The sequence below is a fragment of the Triticum aestivum genome, chromosome 7B, assembly GCF_018294505.1.
Source record: "Triticum aestivum cultivar Chinese Spring chromosome 7B, IWGSC CS RefSeq v2.1, whole genome shotgun sequence".
Taxonomy (NCBI): domain Eukaryota; kingdom Viridiplantae; phylum Streptophyta; class Magnoliopsida; order Poales; family Poaceae; genus Triticum; species Triticum aestivum.
Genome location: NC_057813.1, coordinates 206,082,390 through 206,100,988, shown reverse-complemented (window position 1 = coordinate 206,100,988; position 18,599 = coordinate 206,082,390).

Genomic DNA, 18,599 nt, shown 5'->3' with positions numbered 1-18,599 from the left:
CCCTTCCCTCCGCCGCCGCCAGAGGACGCCGCTGGGCTAAGCCTGGGGGCCGACAGCGGCGGCGAAGGCTCTCCTCCTTGGATCACGTCGAAAGGGGTGGGGCGGGACCTCCACGCGCATGATGGCGCAGCGGCGATCTGATCCATGGTGGCGCGACGGCGTGCTCCGGGTGGAGGCCTTGGGTGATGACGCGGTTGCCTGGTGGCGATCCGGCGGCGGCGGTGTGAAGAGGGCGCCGTGGAGGTCCGGGCTGGCCAGTTCAGGATCCTAGGGCGGCGGCCCTAGACGGCGGTGGCGGGTGAGGCTCGGGCTTCCCGCGGCGACAGGGCGTGGTGCAATCCATATCCAAGGCGGATCTGTGTCGACAATCTCATGGTTTTTCCATGGATTGGTTCCGATCAGAGACGGTGATGAGCATGCGGAATCGATCTTGGTGGCTCTCGCGGTTTGGTGAGGTGGGGTGGGAGTCCTCCTCCCAGGCTCCTATGGTGGCGCATTCAGGCAGTGGTCGGTGTGCCAGGGCTCCTACGGTGGCCTTGCTGTTGCGGTTGGTCGCCGGATCTAGGCAGCTAGATCTGGGGCTTTGAAGGCGGTCGAGACAGTGCATAGGTTGTCGGGTGGATTTCTTAGGACGGATCCGAGTGAAAACTTGGTCTTCGGTCATTGGCCGGAGCCAGTGATGACGATGCCCTTATCATTGTTTCCTTCATGAAGGCATCCTTGAGGTATAAATCCCAAACCCACCCAATACCTCCGGGGGAAACCCAAGATCAGTTGATTGGATGACGGCGGCATTCATGCGTCGTTACCCTCTTGGGGGTGGCATTCTTGGAGATGCACTTGGGATCGAGGGACCAACAGATGGCTTCTTTGGTGGAGCGGTGTTTCTTTCTACATATTCATGGCGGCGGCTCTTGGCAGCATGGAGCAGCGGAGGCTTGGCGTCAAATGTGTGGTGATGGACATGCACAGGAGGTCGACGTTGTCTGGCGTCGAGGTGGCCTCGGCTGCAGCTAGACCAGGCAAGGTCGATGCAGCAGTACAACTCTTAAGATGGATTGGTGACAGGTTGATACGTCTCCAACGTATCTATAATTTTTATTGTTCCATGCTATTATATTACCCCTTTTGGATGTTTATGGGCTTTATTTTACACATTTATATCATTTTTGGGACTAACCTACTAACCGGAGGCCCAGCTCGTATTGCTGTTTTTTTGCCTATTTCAGTATTTCGAAGAAAAGGAATATCAAACGGAGTCCAAACAGAATGAAACCTTCAGGAGCGTGATTTTTGGAACGAACGTGATCCGGAGAGCTTGGAATGCAAGTCAAGAAGATCCCGAGGACCCCACGAGATAGGGGGCCGCCCCCCTGTAGGGCGCGCCCCCCTGTCTCGTGGGCCCCTCGGGCGGCCACCGACGTACTTCTTCCTCCTATATATACCTATGGACCCCGAAAACATCCAGGAGCAACACGAAACACAATTTCCATCGCCGTAACCTTCTGTATCCGCGAGATCCCATCTTGGCGCCTTCACCGGCACTCTGCCGGAGGGGGAATCAACCACAGAGGGCTTCTACATCAACATCCTTGCCCCTCCGATGAGTTGTGAGTAGTTTACCACAGACCTACAGGTCCATAGTTATTAGCTAGATGGCTTCTTCTCTCTTTTTGGATCTCAATACAATGTTCTCCCCCTCTCTTGTGGAGATCTATTCGATGTAATCTCTTTTTGCGGTGTGTTTGTCGAGATCCGATGAATTGTGGGTTTATGATCAAGTTTATCTATGAATAATATTTGAATCTTCTCTGAATTCTTTTATGTATGATTGAGTTATCTTTGCAAGTCTCTTTGAATTATCAGTTTGGTTTGGCCTACTAGATTGGTCTTTCTTGCCATGGGAGAAGTGCTTAGCTTTGGGTTCAATCTTGCGGTGTTCTTACCTAGTGACACAAAGGGTTGCAAGACATGTATTGTATTGTTGCCATCGAGGATAACAAGATGGGGTTTATATCATATTGCATGAGTTTATCCCTCTACATCATGCCATCTTGCTTAATGCGTTACTCTGTTCTTATGAACTTAATACTCTAGATGCAGGCAGGAGTCGGTCGATGTGTGGAGTAATAGTAGTAGATGCAGGCAGGAGTCGGTCTACTTGGTATGGACGTGATGCCTATATACATGATCATGCCTAGATAATCTCATAACTATGCGCTTTTCTATCAATTGCTTGACAGTAATTTGTTCACCCACCGTAATACTTATGCTATCTCGAGAGAAGCCTCTAGTGAAACCTATGGCCCCCAAGTCTATCTCTTATCTTTGCTTTCAGTCTACCTTTATTTGCATCTTTACTTTTTGCATCTATATTACAAAATACCAAAAATATATTACTATCTCTATTAGATCTCACTTTCGCAAGTGGCCGTGAAGGGATTGACAACCCCTTTATTGCGTTGGTTGCGAGTTCTCAGTTTGTTTGTGTAGGTGCGTGGGACTTTTGAGGAGCCTCCTACTGGATTGATACCTTGGTTCTCAAAATTGAGGGAAATACTTACGCTACACTTGCTGCATCACCCTCTCCTCTTCGGGGAAAACCAACGCTAGCTCAAGACGTAGCAAGAAGGATTTCTGGCACCGTTGCCGGGGAGGTCTTCGCTCAAGTCAAGACATACCAAGTACCCATCACAAACCCATGTCCCTCGCATTTACATTATTTGCCATTTGCCTCTCGTTTTCCTCTCCCCCACTTCACACTTGTCATTTTATTCGCCCTCTCTTTCCCAATCTCCTCTCTCTTTTTCGCTTGCCGTTTTTCTGCTTGCTTGTGTGTTGGATTACTTGTTGCCATGGCACAAGATAATACCAAACTGTGTGATTTCTCGAATACCAATAATAATGATTTCCTTAGTACTCCGATTGCTCCTCTTAATGATGTTGAGTCTTGTGAAATCAATGCTTCTTTGCTAAATCTTGTTATGAGAGATCAATTCGCCGGCCTTCCTAGTGAAGATGCCGCTACTCATCTAAACAATTTTGTTGATTTGTGTGATATGAAAAAGAAGAAAGACACGGATAACAATATTGTCAAATTGAAGTTATTTCCGTTTTCACTTACAGATCGTGCTAAAATTTGGTCTTCGTCTTTGCCTAAAAATAGTATTGATTCTTGGAACAAGTGCAAAGATGCTTTTATCTCTAAGTATTTCCCTCCCGCTAAGATCATCACTCTTAGGAACAATATTATGAATTTTAAACAACTTGATCATGAGCATGTTGCCCAATCTTGGGAAAGGATGAAATTGATGCTTCGCAATTGCCCTACTCATGGTTTGAATTCATGGATGATCATACAAAAAATTTATGCCGGTTTGAACTTTGCTTCTAGAAATCTCTTAGATTCGGCCGCGGGAGGCACGTTTATGGAAATCACGTTAGGAGATGCTACAAAACTTCTTGATAATATTATGGCTAATTATTCTCAATGGCACACCGAAAGATCTTCTAGTAAAAAAGTGCATGCTATAGAAGAAATCAATGTTTTGAGTGGAAAGATGGATGAACTTATGAAGATGTTTGCTACTAAAAATATTCCTCTTGATCCCAATGATATGCCTTTGTCTTCTTTGATTGAGAATAATAATGAATCTATGGATGTGAATTTTGTTGGTAGGAATAGTTTTGGAAACAATGCTTATAGAGGAAACTTTAATGCTAGACTGTTCCCTAGTAATTCCTCTAATAATTATGGAAATCCCTACAATAATTCTTATGGTAATTTTAATAAGATGTCCTCTGATTTTGAGAATAGTGTGAAAGAATTTATGATTTCTCAAAAGAACTTTAATGCTTTGCTTGAAGAAAAATTGCTCAAGTTGATGATTTGGCTAGGAACGTTGATAGACTTTCGCTTGACATTGATTCTCTTAAAATTAGATCTTCCCCTCCTAAGCATGATATCAATGAGTCTCTCAAAGTAATGAGAATTTCCATTGACGAGTGCAAGGAAAGAACCGCTAGATTGCGTGCTAAAAAAGAAAGCTTTATAAAAGTGTGTTCTTCTAGTTTCCGTGAAAATAATGATGAGGATCTTAAAGTTATTAATGCGTCTCCGATTAGATCTATATTTTGCAATTTGAATTTTGATGATTATGGGACTGATGATGAATCAACTTTGCCTAGAAGGCGTCCCAAGAATTCAGAGTCTTTAGATCTTGATGCTAATTTGGTAAAAGTGAGATTGGAGAATCCTCAACTTCTAATAATGTTGAACCCACTATCTAGGATTTCAAGGAATTTGAATATGATAATTGTTCTTTAAAAGGTTGTATTTCCTTGTTGCAATCCGTTGTTAATTCTCCTCACGCTTATAGTCAAAATAAAGCTTTTACCAAACATATTGTTGATGCCTTGATGCAATCTTATGATGAAAAACTTAATTTGGAAGTTTCTATACCTAGAAAACTTAATGATGAGTGGGAACCTACTATAAAGATTATAATTAAAGATTATGAGTGTTTTGCTTTGTGTGATTTGGGTGCTAGTGTTTCCACGATTCCGAAAACTTTATGTGATATTCTAGGTTTCCATGATCTTGAAGATTGCTCTTTAAATTTGCACCTTGCGGATTCCACCATTAAAAATCCTATGGGAAGGATCAATGATGTTCTTATTGTTGCAAATACAAAGTTCGTGCCCGTAGATTTTATCGTTCTTGATATAGTTTGCAATCTTTCTTGCCCTATTATTCTTGGTAGACCTTTCCTTAGAACGATTGGTGCGGTTATTGATATGAAGGAAGGGAACATTAGATTCCAATTTCCCTTAAAGAAAGGCATGGAGAACTTTCCAAGAAAGAAAGTCAAATTACCTTATTAATCTATCATGCGTGCTACTTATGAATCAAGTGCCAAAGATGGCACTCGTTAGATCTATCTTCGCTTTTATGCCTAGCTAGGGGCGTTAAACGATAGCGCTAGTTGGGAGGCAACCCAATTTTTCTTTATGTTTTTTGTTTTTGCTCCTGTTTAGGAATAAATCTTGCATCTACTCTCTGTTTAGATGTGTTTTTATCTTTTAATTAGTTTTTGTGCCAAGTAGAACCTATAGGATAAACTATGATGATAGTTGAATTGATTCTGCTGAAAAACAGAAACTTTGCACTCTCGAGAAAAAATTCAATAAATCACACAAACGTGATTTTGCATTGATTCTTTTTGATTCTGATCAATAAACAAATTTTCCATCACTTCCTATTTTGGTAGGATTTTTAGAGTTCCAGAAGTTTGCGTTAGTTACAGATTGCTACAGACTGTTCTGTTTTTGACAGATTCTGTTTTTTGTGTGTTGTTTGCTTATTTCAATGCATCTATGGCTAGTAAATTAGTTTATAAACCATAAGGAAGTTGGAATACAGTAGGTTTAACACCAAAATAAATAAAGAATGAGTTCATTGCAGTACCTTATGTGGTGGTTTTGTTTTCTTTCACTAACGGAGCTTATAAGATTTCCTGTTGAGTTTTGTGTTGTGAAGTTTTCAAGTTTTGGGTAAAGCTTTTATGGACTATGGAATAAGGAGTGGCAAGATCCTAAGCTTGGGGATGCCCATGGCACCCCAAGATATTCAAGGATAGCCAAAAGCCTAAGCTTGGGGATTCCCCGGGAAGGCATCCCTCTTTCGTCTTCGTTGATTGGTAACTTTACTTGGAGCTATATTTTTATTCGCTACATGATATGTGTTTTGCTTGGAGCATCGTGTATTATATTAGTCTTTTCTTTTTAATTTACCACAATCATCTTTGCTGTACACACCTTTTGGGAGAATCCTACTTGATTAGAATTTGCTAGAATACTCTATGTGCTTCACTTATATCTTTTGAGCTTGATAGTTTTTGCTCTAGTGCTTCACTTATATCTTTTAGAGCAAGGCGGTGGAATAATTTTGAAGAAATTGCTAGTATCTCATGCTTCACTTATATTATTTTGAGAGTCTTTTAGAACAGCATGGTATTTGCTATGGTTACAAATTTGGTCTTAGAATGATGATCATCCAAGTTGGGTATAATAAAAACTATCATAGAAAAAGAATTGGATGCTATGATCAACTTGATGCTTGATAATTGTTTTGAGATATAAAGGTAGTAATGTTAGGGTCATGCTAGTGGGTAATTATGAAATTGAGAAATACTTTTGTTGAAGTTGGCAAGTCCCGTAGCATGCACGTATGGTAAAAGTTGTGTGACAAATTTGTTGCATGAGGTGCTCTTTTGATTGTCTTCCTTATGAGTGGCAGTCGGGGATGAGAGATGGTCTATTCCTACCAATCTATCCCTCCTGGGGCATGCGTAGTAGTACTTTGCTTCGAGGGTGAAGTAGACTTTTGCAATAAGTATATGAGTTCTTTTTGACTAATGTGAGCCCATGGACATATGCACACTCATCCTTTTACTTTGCTAGCCTTTATTATTACCGCGCAACTTTCGCCGGTATCATAAACCCTTTATTTACCTTCCTCAAAACAGCCACCATACCTACCTATTATGGCATTTCCATAGCCATTCCGAGATATATTGCCATGCAACTTTCCACTGTTCCGTTTATTATGACACATTCCATCATTGTCATATTGCTCTTTGCATGATCATGTAGTTGACATCGTATTTGTGGCAAGGCCACCTTCATAATTTTCATACATGTCGCTCTTGATTCATTGCATATCCCGGTACACCGCTGGGGCATTCATATAGAGTCATATCTTGTTCTAGCTTTGAGTTGTAATTCTTGCGTTGTAAATCCATAAAAGTGTGATGATATTCATTATTAGAGCATTGTCCTAGTGAGGAAAGGATGATGAAGGCTATGATTCCCCCACAAGTCAGGATGAGACTTCGGACTTTACAAAAAGAAAAAAAAAGAGAAAGAAGAAAAAAATTTGAGAAAGGCCAAAAAGAAAAAAGAAAAAGAGGCCAAAGAAGAAGAAAAAGAGAAAAGGAAAAAAGAAAAAGAAAAATAAAAAAATAAAATGAGAGAAAAAGAGAGAAGGGACAATGCTACTATCTCTTTTTCCACACTTGTGCTTCAAAATAGCACCATGATCTTCATGATAGAGAGTCTCCTATGTTGTCATTTTCATATACTAAGTGGGAATTTTTCATTATAGAACTTGGCTTGTATATTCCAATGATGGGCTTCCTTAAAATGCCCTAGGTCTTCATGAGCAAGCAAGTTGGATGCACACCCACTTAGTTTCTTTTGTTGAGCTTTCATATATTTATAGCTCTAGTGCATCCGTTGCATGGCAATCCCTACTCACTCACATTGATATCTATTAATGGGCATCTCCTTATAGCCCGTTAATACGCCTAGTTGATGTGAGACTATCTTCTCCCTTTTTGTCCTCACAACCACCATATACCACCATAGTGTTATGTCCATGGCTTACGCTCATGTATTGCGTAAGAGTTGAAAAAGTTGAAGCGCGTTAAAAAGTATGAAACAATTGCTTGGCTCGTCATCGGGGTTGTACATGATGGGAGTATTTTGTGTAATTAAAATGAAGCATGGCCTAAATATATGATTTTGTAGGGATAAGCTTTCTTTGGCTATGCTATTTTGATAGGACATGATTATTTGTTAGTATGCTTTGAAGCATTATTATGTTTATGTTTTATAAGCTTTTATTTTGAATTATTTGGATCTGAACATTCATGCCACAATAAATAAAATTACATTATGAATTATGCTAGGTAGCATTCCACATCAAAAATTTCTTTTTTATCATTTACCTACTCGAGGACGAACAGGAATTAAGCTTGGGGATGCTTCATACGTCTCCAACGTATCTATAATTTTTTATTGTTCCATGCTATTATATTACCCCTTTTGGATGTTTGTGGGCTTGATTTTACACATTTATATAATTTTTGGGACTAACCTACTAACCGGAGGCCCAGCCCGTATTGCTGTTTTTTGCCTATTTCAGTATTTCGAAGAAAAGGAATATCAAACAAAGTCCAAATGGAATGAACCCTTCGGGAGTGTGATTTTTGGAACGAACGTGATCCGGAGAGCTTGGAATGCAAGTCAAGAAGCTCCCGAGGACCCCACGAGATAGGGGGCTGCCCCCCCTGTAGGGCGTGCCCCCCTGTCTCGTGGGCCCCTCGGGCGGCCACCGACGTACTTCTTCCTCCTATATATACCTACGGACCCCGAAAACATCCAGGAGCAACACGAAACACAATTTCCACCACCGTAACCTTCTGTATCCGCGAGATCCCATCTTGGAGCCTTCGCCGGCACTCTGCCGGAGGGGGAATCGACCACAGAGGGCTTCTACATCAACATCCTTGCCCCTCCGGTGAGTTGTGAGTAGTTTACCATAGACCTACGGGTCCATAGTTATTAGCTAGATGGCTTCTTCTCTCTTTTTGGATCTCAATACAATGTTCTCCCCCTCTCTTTTTGCGGTGTGTTTGTCGAGATCCGATGAATTGTGGGTTTATGATCAAGTTTATCTATGAATAATATTTGAATCTTCTCTGAGCCAATTCGCTTGGCCATCTAGAGCAGATAGATAGCTACGCCCCTGGCCATCAGGTCACGTAAGGAAACTTGAACTACACGGCCGATATCCGCGGAGACTTGATCTTCGACGGATTCGGTCCTACGCCAGGAGCGCCGAACAGTCACGACGAGCACCGCTTAGACCTGCTGTTAGACAATACTCGGGATATTGCACCTGCAAGAGCTCTGGACCTAAATCCGAGGCAGATCGCGTCGTCCGAGGACGGGTGGATAGACCCCACCCCGGAGGCTGCATACTCATCGGCGGTAGAGCCGAACACGGACTCCATCCCCAAGGAAGTTTGTGTCACTGGACCCCCGGACTTGTGTCCGGCTGTAGGTTCTAGACCGCGCGCCCCCGAGCCTGCCGAATCTGGTTGGGCTCCGGTAATGGAGTTCATCACTGCGGATATCTTCCAGCACTCGCCCTTTGGCGACATGATGAATTCACTAAAGTCTCTCTCTTTGTCAACAGACTCTTGGCCAAACTATGTCCGGCTCGAGTGGGAAGCAGGTGACGAGGAAATTCATTACCCACCCACCACCCACTTCATTGCCACTGTCGACGACTTGACCGACGTGCTTGACTTCGACTCTGAAGACATCGGCGGTGTGGACGACGATGCAGGAGAAGAACAGGAACCACCGCCCACGGGGCGCTGGACAGCCACCTCCTCGTATGATATATATATGGTGGACACTCCCAAAGAAACCAATGGTGATGAGGCAATGGAGGATAAACCCTCAAGGAAGAAATCAAATCATGGGCGTCATTGGCACCGCTCCAAGCCCCGCCACAGCAATACCGGCACAGGAGACGAAAACAATCCAGATGGTGCTGGAGATGAATACAATCTCGATCAGCCTGCCTTCGAGCAGGCCGAACAGGAAGACGGGCAGGTCAGCCCAGACGAACAGGCGACAGACGGATACCTGGAGGAGGACAACTACATGCCCCCCTCCGAAGACGAGGTGAGCCTCGGCGACGATGAATTCGGCGTGCCTGAGGATCCCATAGAGCAGGAGCGCTTCAACCGCTGGCTTATGGCCACTGCGAGAAGCCTGAAAAAGAAGCAGCAGCAGCTCCAAGATGATCAAGATCTGCTCACAGACAGATGGACCGAAGGCCTGGCAGCCGAGGAATATGGACTCGAGCGCCACACCAAAGGTTACCCAAAGCACAAGTTGCTACCTCAACTCGAAGAGGAGCCTATACTACCAGCACAGGACGAGGCTGACCGGCCACCTCGTTGCCGGGATAAAACGGCATATCAGCCCGAATACCAGCCCGCACCCCCGCGCCAATACACTACGGCCCGACGCAATAGGAAGGACAGCCAAGATCGATCTACGGATCGCGGGGGCGCGCCCCAACACGTGACGATGATCGTCATGCCGGATACACTATCAGCAAGTCTAGCCGGGCCGAACATAGCCGACCGGACTTATTCGAACTGCGTAGCAACATAGCCCGGCATAGAGGCGCCGCACACCCCCTCTGCTTCACAGATGAAGTAATGGATCACAAATTCCCAGAAGGGTTTAAACCCGTAAACATCGAATCATACGATGGCACAACAGACCCCGCGGTATGGATCGAAGATTTCCTTCTCCATATTCACATGGCCCGCGGTGACGATCTACATGCCATCAAGTATCTTCCCCTTAAACTCACAGGATCAGCCCCTAGCTGAATAGCATGCCGGCAAATTCCATCGGCAGTTGGGAAAACCTGGAGGACGCGTTCCTTGACAACTTCCCAGGCACCTATGTGCGACCATCGAATGCTGACGATTTGAGTCACATTACTCAACAACCCGAAGAGTGAGCCGGGAAATTCTGGACTCGGTTCCTAACTAAAAAGAACCAAATCGTCGACCGTCCGGACACTGAAGCCTTGGCGGCCATCAAGCATAATATCTGCGACGAGTGGCTCGCTCGACACCTCGGCCAACAAAAACCGAAGTCCATGGCGGCCCTCATGACACCCATGACCCGCTTCTGCGCGGGCGAGGACAGCTGGTTGGCTCGCAGTAGCACCACGCCTAGATCCTCCGGCACTTCAGATGTCCGCGATAGTAACAGTAAGCGACGGCGCAACAGACACAAGCGTCGGAACAACGGCGACAACACCGAAGACACGACAGTCAATGCCGGATTCAGTGGCTCAAAATCCGGTCAGCGGAAAAAGCCGTTCAAAAGAAACAATCAGGGATCGTCCAGTCTGGACCGCATACTTGATCGCTCGTGCCAAATTCATGGCACCCCTGATAAGCCAGCCAACCACACTAACAGAGATTGCTGGGTGTTCAAACAGGCCAGCAAAATAAATGCCGAAAACAAGGACAAGGGGCTGCACAGCAATGATGACGAGGAGCCCCGGCATCCGAACAGGGGAGGGGCAGAAGAAATTTCCTCCCTAGGTGAAAATGGTACATATGATCTATGCCACCCACATTCCCAAACGGGAACAAACGCGAGCACTAAGGGATGTCTATGCAATGGAGCCAGTCGCCCCAAAGTTCAACCCATGGTCAGCCTGTCTGATCACTTTTTATCGTAGGGATCACCCTACCAGCATCTGTCACGGCGGTTCAAACGCATTGGTCCTTGACCCAATCATCGACGGATTCCACCTCACGCGAGTCCTTATGGACGGTGGCACTAGCCTGAACCTGCTTTATTAGGACACAGTGCGCAAAATGGGCATCGATCCTTCAAGGGTCAGGCCCACCAAAACCAACTTCAAGGGTGTAATTCCAGGAGTAGAGGCCCATTGTACGGGCTCCATAACACTGGAAGTGGTCTTCGGATCTCCGGATAACTTCCGAAGCGAGGAGTTAATCTTTGATATCGTCCCCTTCCGTAGTGGCTATCATGCACTGCCCGGACGAACCGCAGTCGCTCGATTCAATGCGGTACCACACTATGCATACCTCAAGCTAAAGATGCCAGGACCTCACGGGGTTATAACAGTCAATGGAAACACAGACCGCTCTCTCCGTACAGAAGAGCACACTACGGCCCTCACAGCAGAAGCACAAAGTAGCCTTCTCCGGCAAACCACCAATCTGATAACAACTCCGAACACCATCAAGCGAGTCCGGAGTACCCTGCAATAGGATTGCCAGGCACGCCAAGAGCGCGACTAGCAGTCCGGCCTCCGCCCTAGCCCCATTCAGGCAGCATTTGTGCCGCGCATACACAATTATGCACTCAAAATGCCATGGGCATAGGCGGAGGCGCAACGGTGATGCGGTCCACAGTGCGGTTCAACCGCCGAATACTTTAAATAACCTTCTTTCTTTTTTAGGACCCTACTTTCGGGTAGCCCCCTCACAGAACCAGATTATCGGGCCTATCACACGAGCGAAAACCAAGGAGGCAAAAGGCTTTGCGCACACAGGGAATACCCAGGTGGTATCTGTCAATGATCATTATACCTGTTTTATATACCCACATGCGGCCCGCCCTTGGATAGGACATGTAAAATAGTCCTATTTTGCTTCTGCTTAATGCATTAATTGTACACATACGCTTGGGCGTGTTATTTAACAATGGGAAATAATATATAGCCTCAGCTTATTATTCCTATCTTGGCATTTTCCCTAAAAAAAATTATTTAATATTGAATCCGTACACTTTGGTACGTTCAGTTTGCCAGGGGCTTCTTATGGTGCCCCATAATACGGCAAGATAAAGTCCGAACACTTTCAACAGTGCGGCACCGTGAACTTATAGCACTATATGCATCAGCTCCGAATCATGTCTTGGGTCAATAGTTGGGTTTGCCCGGCTCCCTTGTTTTGGTACCTTACGTTCCGTTATATCGGCTAAGGTAGCGCAGCGAGAACTACTGCGATTGTGTCCCAGTTCTTCCGGACGAGCACCTCAGTAGACAAAGCCGAAAACTGACTGTCATGATGCGGCGAGAGCTGGTCGCTGTTCGAGAGGTCTTAAATCCTTAAAGATTTTTTCCGCTTCAGGCAAGGAATCGGCCTTGTACGATTTAGGCGTGTATAGCGCCCCAATTCGGCTTTCCGAATTCTAGGGGCTTCGCCGAAATTTAAAATTGTAGACTTCTATGGCTAAGTGAGAGTTATAAAGCCGCATAGTCCAATTGCCTTGTTCGATGCGCCAAACACCTCCTTCAAGGACCAAAAAATTGGATAAAGAGTGTTTGGGTTTTCCATGAACACTCCAGTACTAGTTACGTGGGGGCGGAAGCCGACGACTAGCCTACTTTCAGGATTTTATAAACAGCCACACAGAAGGTAATATTTTAAATCAACAAAGCGCCATATAGCGCAAACAAATTCGTTTTCATATTACAAAGAGGACATGAGTACATTCACTCAAAGATTGTGTCCTTGGTACATTCATCGGCCACGAGACGAGTGCCTTTCATAACTCCATCATAATATTTCTCGGGGTAGCGATGCGCCTTGCCCTCCGGCGGTCCATCCTTCACCAGCTTCTCTGCATCCAGCTTGGCCCAATGCATTTTCGCACGGGCAAAAGCCCGGCGGGCACCCTCAATACAAATGGATCGCTTGATAACTTCAAGCTGCGGACAAGCATTTACCATCCGCCTTATAGGCCAAAGTAGCTGTCGGGCAGGGGCTCACCAGGCCACATCCGGACTATGAAGTCCTTCATGGCCACTTCGGTCGCCCTGTGGAGTTCAACCAATTGCTTCAGTTGGTCACTCAGAGGCATTGGGTGTTCGGGTCTAGCATACTGGGACCAGAACAGCTTCTCCATTGAGCTCCCCTCTTCGGCGCGATAGAACTCCGTGGCATCCGATATGCTGCGTGGCAGATCTGCGAATGCCCCTAGAGAGCTCCGAATTCGGGTAAGTAATAGAAATGTATCCTCCACATGCTTGCTTTGCATAATAAATGCCTTACCCGCCGCTATCTTCTTGGCCACCTAGATTTCCTGTTGGGCCTTTTAGGCTTCGGCCTTGGCGTCTTTCACGCTCAGAAGGGCCTTTGCAAGCTCAGACTCTTTCATCTTGAAGTCACGCTCCAAGAACTCGAACTTCTTGGCGAGCTCCTAGAGCTCTTGCTGTACTTTGCCCACCCTACCATCTTGCTTTTCACGCTCAATGTGCTCTGTGTCCGCCTTGTCTTCGGCCTCGGATAGCGCTTTCCTCCGGGCCGCCACTTCGGTCGTGACCCCTATTAAAAAATCATACCGCTATTTGTTAGTGTCACCAATTTTTCTCCTCTACTCAACACATGAACGGGGTATCACTCACCTTTGTTCTGTTCGAGCTGCCTCTTCGTGAGGATGAGCTCCTCTTCGGCCTACTTCAGGTCCCGTTCGAGTCCGGCGACCTTTGCTGTGCGGGCAGCAGCAGCAAGCAGCACCGCCTGCTTATTCACATAGGCACATATTGTTAGATCCCTGCGGTTTAAAGTTGACCCTCCGTTTGGCTTTTCTTACCGAACACCAATCAGAGTATTAGGGGCTACTGTCTATTGGGTGATAATTTCTCACACTTTTGATTACTTACCTCAAAGCCTGTCAGGAGCCTGGTGCAGGCTTCGGTCAATCCACTTTTGGCGGACCGAACCTTCTGAATCACCATACTCATAAGCGTACGGTTCTCTTCATCCACGGAAGCGCCATGAAGCACTTCCAGCAGACCATCCAACGCCTCTGGCGCAACGGAGGTCATCGGCACGGCCGGCTCGCCCTCCCTAGCGAGGGGCTGCCTACCCGAATCCGGAACCTTTGCAGGTTCCGGTGCAGTATCCGGCTGGGAGCCCGACTTGTTGCGGCTCTCGTCAGCATGATCTATGGGGATCTTACTCCCCATGTACCCGGTGTCTGGAATTTTGGCTTGGGCGTCTCCAGAACCGCCTCCCCTGCTCTGGTATCCTTTGGGACCACACCTCCGTGTCATCCGCAGGCCGAGAGGAGGTGGCCGTTGGGAGTGAATTCATTGCCTAATCACTCAGAGACCCATCCAAAGAGGATACCTCGGGATGGGACCTGGCCGGACTGCATATGCGTGTTCGGCGTTATAACAAACTATGAAGCTAAGTCGCACTAAAAGTATTACAGAGTGCGGATACTTACAATCTCACCAGGGGCTTGCCCCTGGGTAGCCACTCCTCCTCGCTATAGGCGGCGGTTGTGGAGTGGTCCGGAGGGAGGGTTCATCCCTTCTTGGACCCTTCGGCCTCCCCGGAAAGGGTGGCCTTCCTATTCTTCCCCCTTTCGTTTTCGGGGAGAGGGTTTTCCTCCTCCTCCTCCTCGTTGTTGTTGGAGGAGTGCGCCCTGGTGTCTTCGGACGATGAGTCCGGCACCATGTTGCGCTGGGAACTTCTTCTGATCCCCGTGGCCTTTTTCTTGGCCTTCTTCTCTGGCACCTCATAGGGTGCCGGAGCCAGCATCTCCATCAGGAGTTCGTCTGCTGGGTCCTCAGGCAATGGAGCCGGACAGTCGATCCGCTCTGGCGTCGCCACATATTCCTGTTAAAATCAACACAATGGCCTAAGTTTCTCCCAGGAATATACTCAGGAAAAGCACGTCTTGCGAAGTGCAGAATGCTTACCACATTGGCCTGGCGCCTGGCGCCGAGTCCGCGATCCTCGGAGGTGGGGGGAGGAATTTCGCTGGCCTTGAACAACACCTTCCAGGCATATTTGTGCGTCATATCAAAGAGCTCTTGCAGTGTCTGGTGTTGGGCCGCGTCGAACTCCCACGGGTTGAACGCACGTCTCTGACATGGGAGAATCCGGCGAAATAGCATGACCTGGACCACATTGACCAGCTTGATGCTCTTGGTTATCATGTTTTGGACGTAGTTCTGGAGTCCGGTCAGCTCCGTGGATGCGCCCTAAGCCAGGCCCTTCCTCTTCCAGGAAGTGAGCCGCATAGGGATGTCGGATCGGAATTCAGGGGCCGCCGCCCAGTTGGCGTCGCGCGGCTGAGTGATGTAAAACCACCCCGATTGCCACCCCTTCACGGTCTCCGCGAAGGAGCCTTCGAGCCAGGTGATGTTGGGTATCTTGCCCACCATGGCGCCACGACACTCCGCCTGCTGGCCGACCACTATCTTTGGCTTTACGTTGAAGATGTTTAGCCATAGGACAAAGTGGGGCCTGATGCAGAGAAAGGCCTCGCACACGACGATAAACGCCGAGATGTTGAGGATGAAGTTAGGGGCCAGATCATGAAAATACACCCCGTAATAGAACATGAGCCCACGGACAAAGGGGTGGAGGGGGAATCCCAGTCCGCAGACGAAGTGGGCAAGGAACACGACCCTCTCGTGGGGTCCTGGACTCAGAATAATCTGCCCTGCGTCAGGCAGCCGGTGCGCGATATCTGCGGCCAAGTATCCGGTCGCTCGGAGCTTTGTAATGTGCTCCTCCTTGACGGTGGAGGCCACCCACTTGCCTCCCGCTTCGGACATGTTTGGTTGTGCGTAGAAGGCATGAACTAGGGCGATGGAGCTCGAGGGTGCGAGAATGGATAAGCAAAGGAGGAAGAAGGCGTGGGTAAAAATGGGGGATCCTTATCCCTTTATAGAGGCGACGAAAATGGTGCGCCTTCCCACTTGCCCGTTAAAATTGCTTATTTCTCAAGCACCATGATTGATGGCGCGGTTGGGTTACCCGTACCCGTATTGATGAGAATCCCGGGATAAGGGGACATGATCTCTGCTTCGACAAGACGTGCCGAGGAAGCCGCCTCGCAACATGTGCGGTGGTTGGTTGTGGGAAAACGGTTCGAATAATGACTCGACCATGGTGTGATGGCACGTTATCTAAAGTTGTCATCAGATTATATTTGTGGAATATCGTTCTCTCTACAGTGGTATGTGAAAATCGTCTGGCAGAGCCAGACAAGATTTAAGTGTTCGAGACTTATTTTGGAGTATTTGGAGATGGAACCCGCCTTGCAATGCCGAAGACAATCTACATGCCGGACTCATCGTCATTGAAGCTTGGTTCAGGGGCTACTGAGGGAGTCCTGGATTAGGGGGTATCCGGACATCCGGACTATATACTTTGGCCGGACTGTTAGACCGGGAAGATACAAGACTCAAGACTTCGTACCGTGTCCGGATGGGACTCTCCTTTGCGTGGAAGACAAGCTTGGAAATCCGTATGTTAGATCTCCTTCTTTGTAACCGACTCTGTGTAACTCTAGCCTCCTCCGGTGTCTATATAAACCGGAGGGTTTAGTCCGTAGAAGGATAATCATAATCATCATAGGCTAGCTTCTAGAGTTTAGCCTCTACGATATCGTGGTAGATCTACTCTTGTAATACTCATATCATCAAGATCAATCAAGCAGGAAGTAGGGTTTTACTCCATCGAGAGGGCCCAAACCTGGGTAAAGCATCGTGTCCCCTGCCTCATGTTACCATTAACCTTAGACGCACAGTTTGGGACCCCCTACCCGAGATCCGCCGGTTTTGACACCGACAATGGTGGCTTTGGACTTGTTGTTCTATGACTTTGTAAGGTCTTATGTTAATAATTAATAAAATGGATGTATGCATCGTCCAGATGCAGAGGCCGGGGGTATTCCTCCTTTTCTAAAAAAAGAGGTGCAGAAGGCGGCTCGGGAGAAGGTCAAGGCTGCTGAGGCAAAGCTAGCCTCAGTTGGAAAGTAGGAGGAGAACACATATCTAAAGGTTGTCGTTGAATAGGCAAAGAAGGAGCCACCGAGCTTAACAAAGAGAAAGCCGAGTGGGCCAAGAAGGATGAAAATCAGGCGAATGCCATTGAATCGGAGAAGATAGCCTTGAATGACAAGGTTGACCAGCTCACCCAGAAGAGGGATGCGCTGGAGAAGTATTTGGGAGGCTTTGCGAAAAACATGTACGCCATGCTTTAAGGTTCCTCTCTTTGCTCGAGTGAATTTCTATGAATCTCGAAAGTGATGCCATAACTAATCCTTTCCTTCCTCCTCGTGTAGAATTCTGTCAGAATTTCGAGATGGAGACTAAACGGATTGAGACGGATCTGGATCCCACCAATTCACTCATCAAGGATGCGGTGGCTTTGAACATGCTGCGACTTGAAGCTCGTCTCGATGATGTCCTGGGATACATTACTCGTCCGAGGGCTGCGCTGGCGAAGATAGATAAAGAGTTGTGGCCGAATGATACACTCCAGAGTTATCTTGAATCAAAGATGACCCGACTCAATGAGATCCCTGGCCGGGTGCAGGCGTGGAAGAAGTGTGCTGCTTGTTGTGGGGCTGATGTGGTGCTTTCACTCATCCGCATCCATTGCAAAGATGCCAAGGAAGAAAAGTTGAAGAATCTCTAGGTTGCGAACACGAAGAAGCTCAAGTTTGAAGACTTCATGGATACTTTCATCAAGGCAGCCGCTCGGATTGCAGGTGGCATAGACTTGGATACTTTCGTCGAGCCAGCGAGTCCCAATGATGCATAAGGGAAAACTTATGACCCGAGTATCTTTCAGTTAGAACTTATTTTCATCGGTATGCCGAGTGATTTTGTATCCGTTAAAACTCCTTCAGGCTTTCAGCCCGAGTACTTTTATCTGCTCTTGGGACTCTGGATTTATCCGAAAGTTGCTTCCCAGTTTCTTGCATTGTTAAGTCTATTTCATAACTTAGGCGAAGGCGGGACAACGGCTAAGTCTCCGAGTGAGAGGGATGCTCATCACTCAGAGTAGTTTTTAACTTAGGTGAAGACTGGTTCGCAGCTAAGCCCCTGAGTGAGAGGGATTCTCGTCACTCGGAATGGGTTTTAACTTAGGCAAAGACTAGTTCACAACTAAGCCTCCGAGTGAGAGGGATGCTTGTCACACGGAGTAGTTTTTAACTTAGGCGAAGACTGGTCCGCAGCTAAGCTCCTGAGTGAGAGGGATGCTTGTCACTCGGAGTAGGTTTTTAACTTAGGCGAAGACTGGTTTGCAGCTAAGTCTCCGAGTGAGAGGGACGCTCATCACTCGAAGTAGGTTTTAACTTAGGCGAAGACTGGTTCTCAGCTAAGTCTCTGAGTGGGAGGGATGTTTGTCACTCGGAGTAGG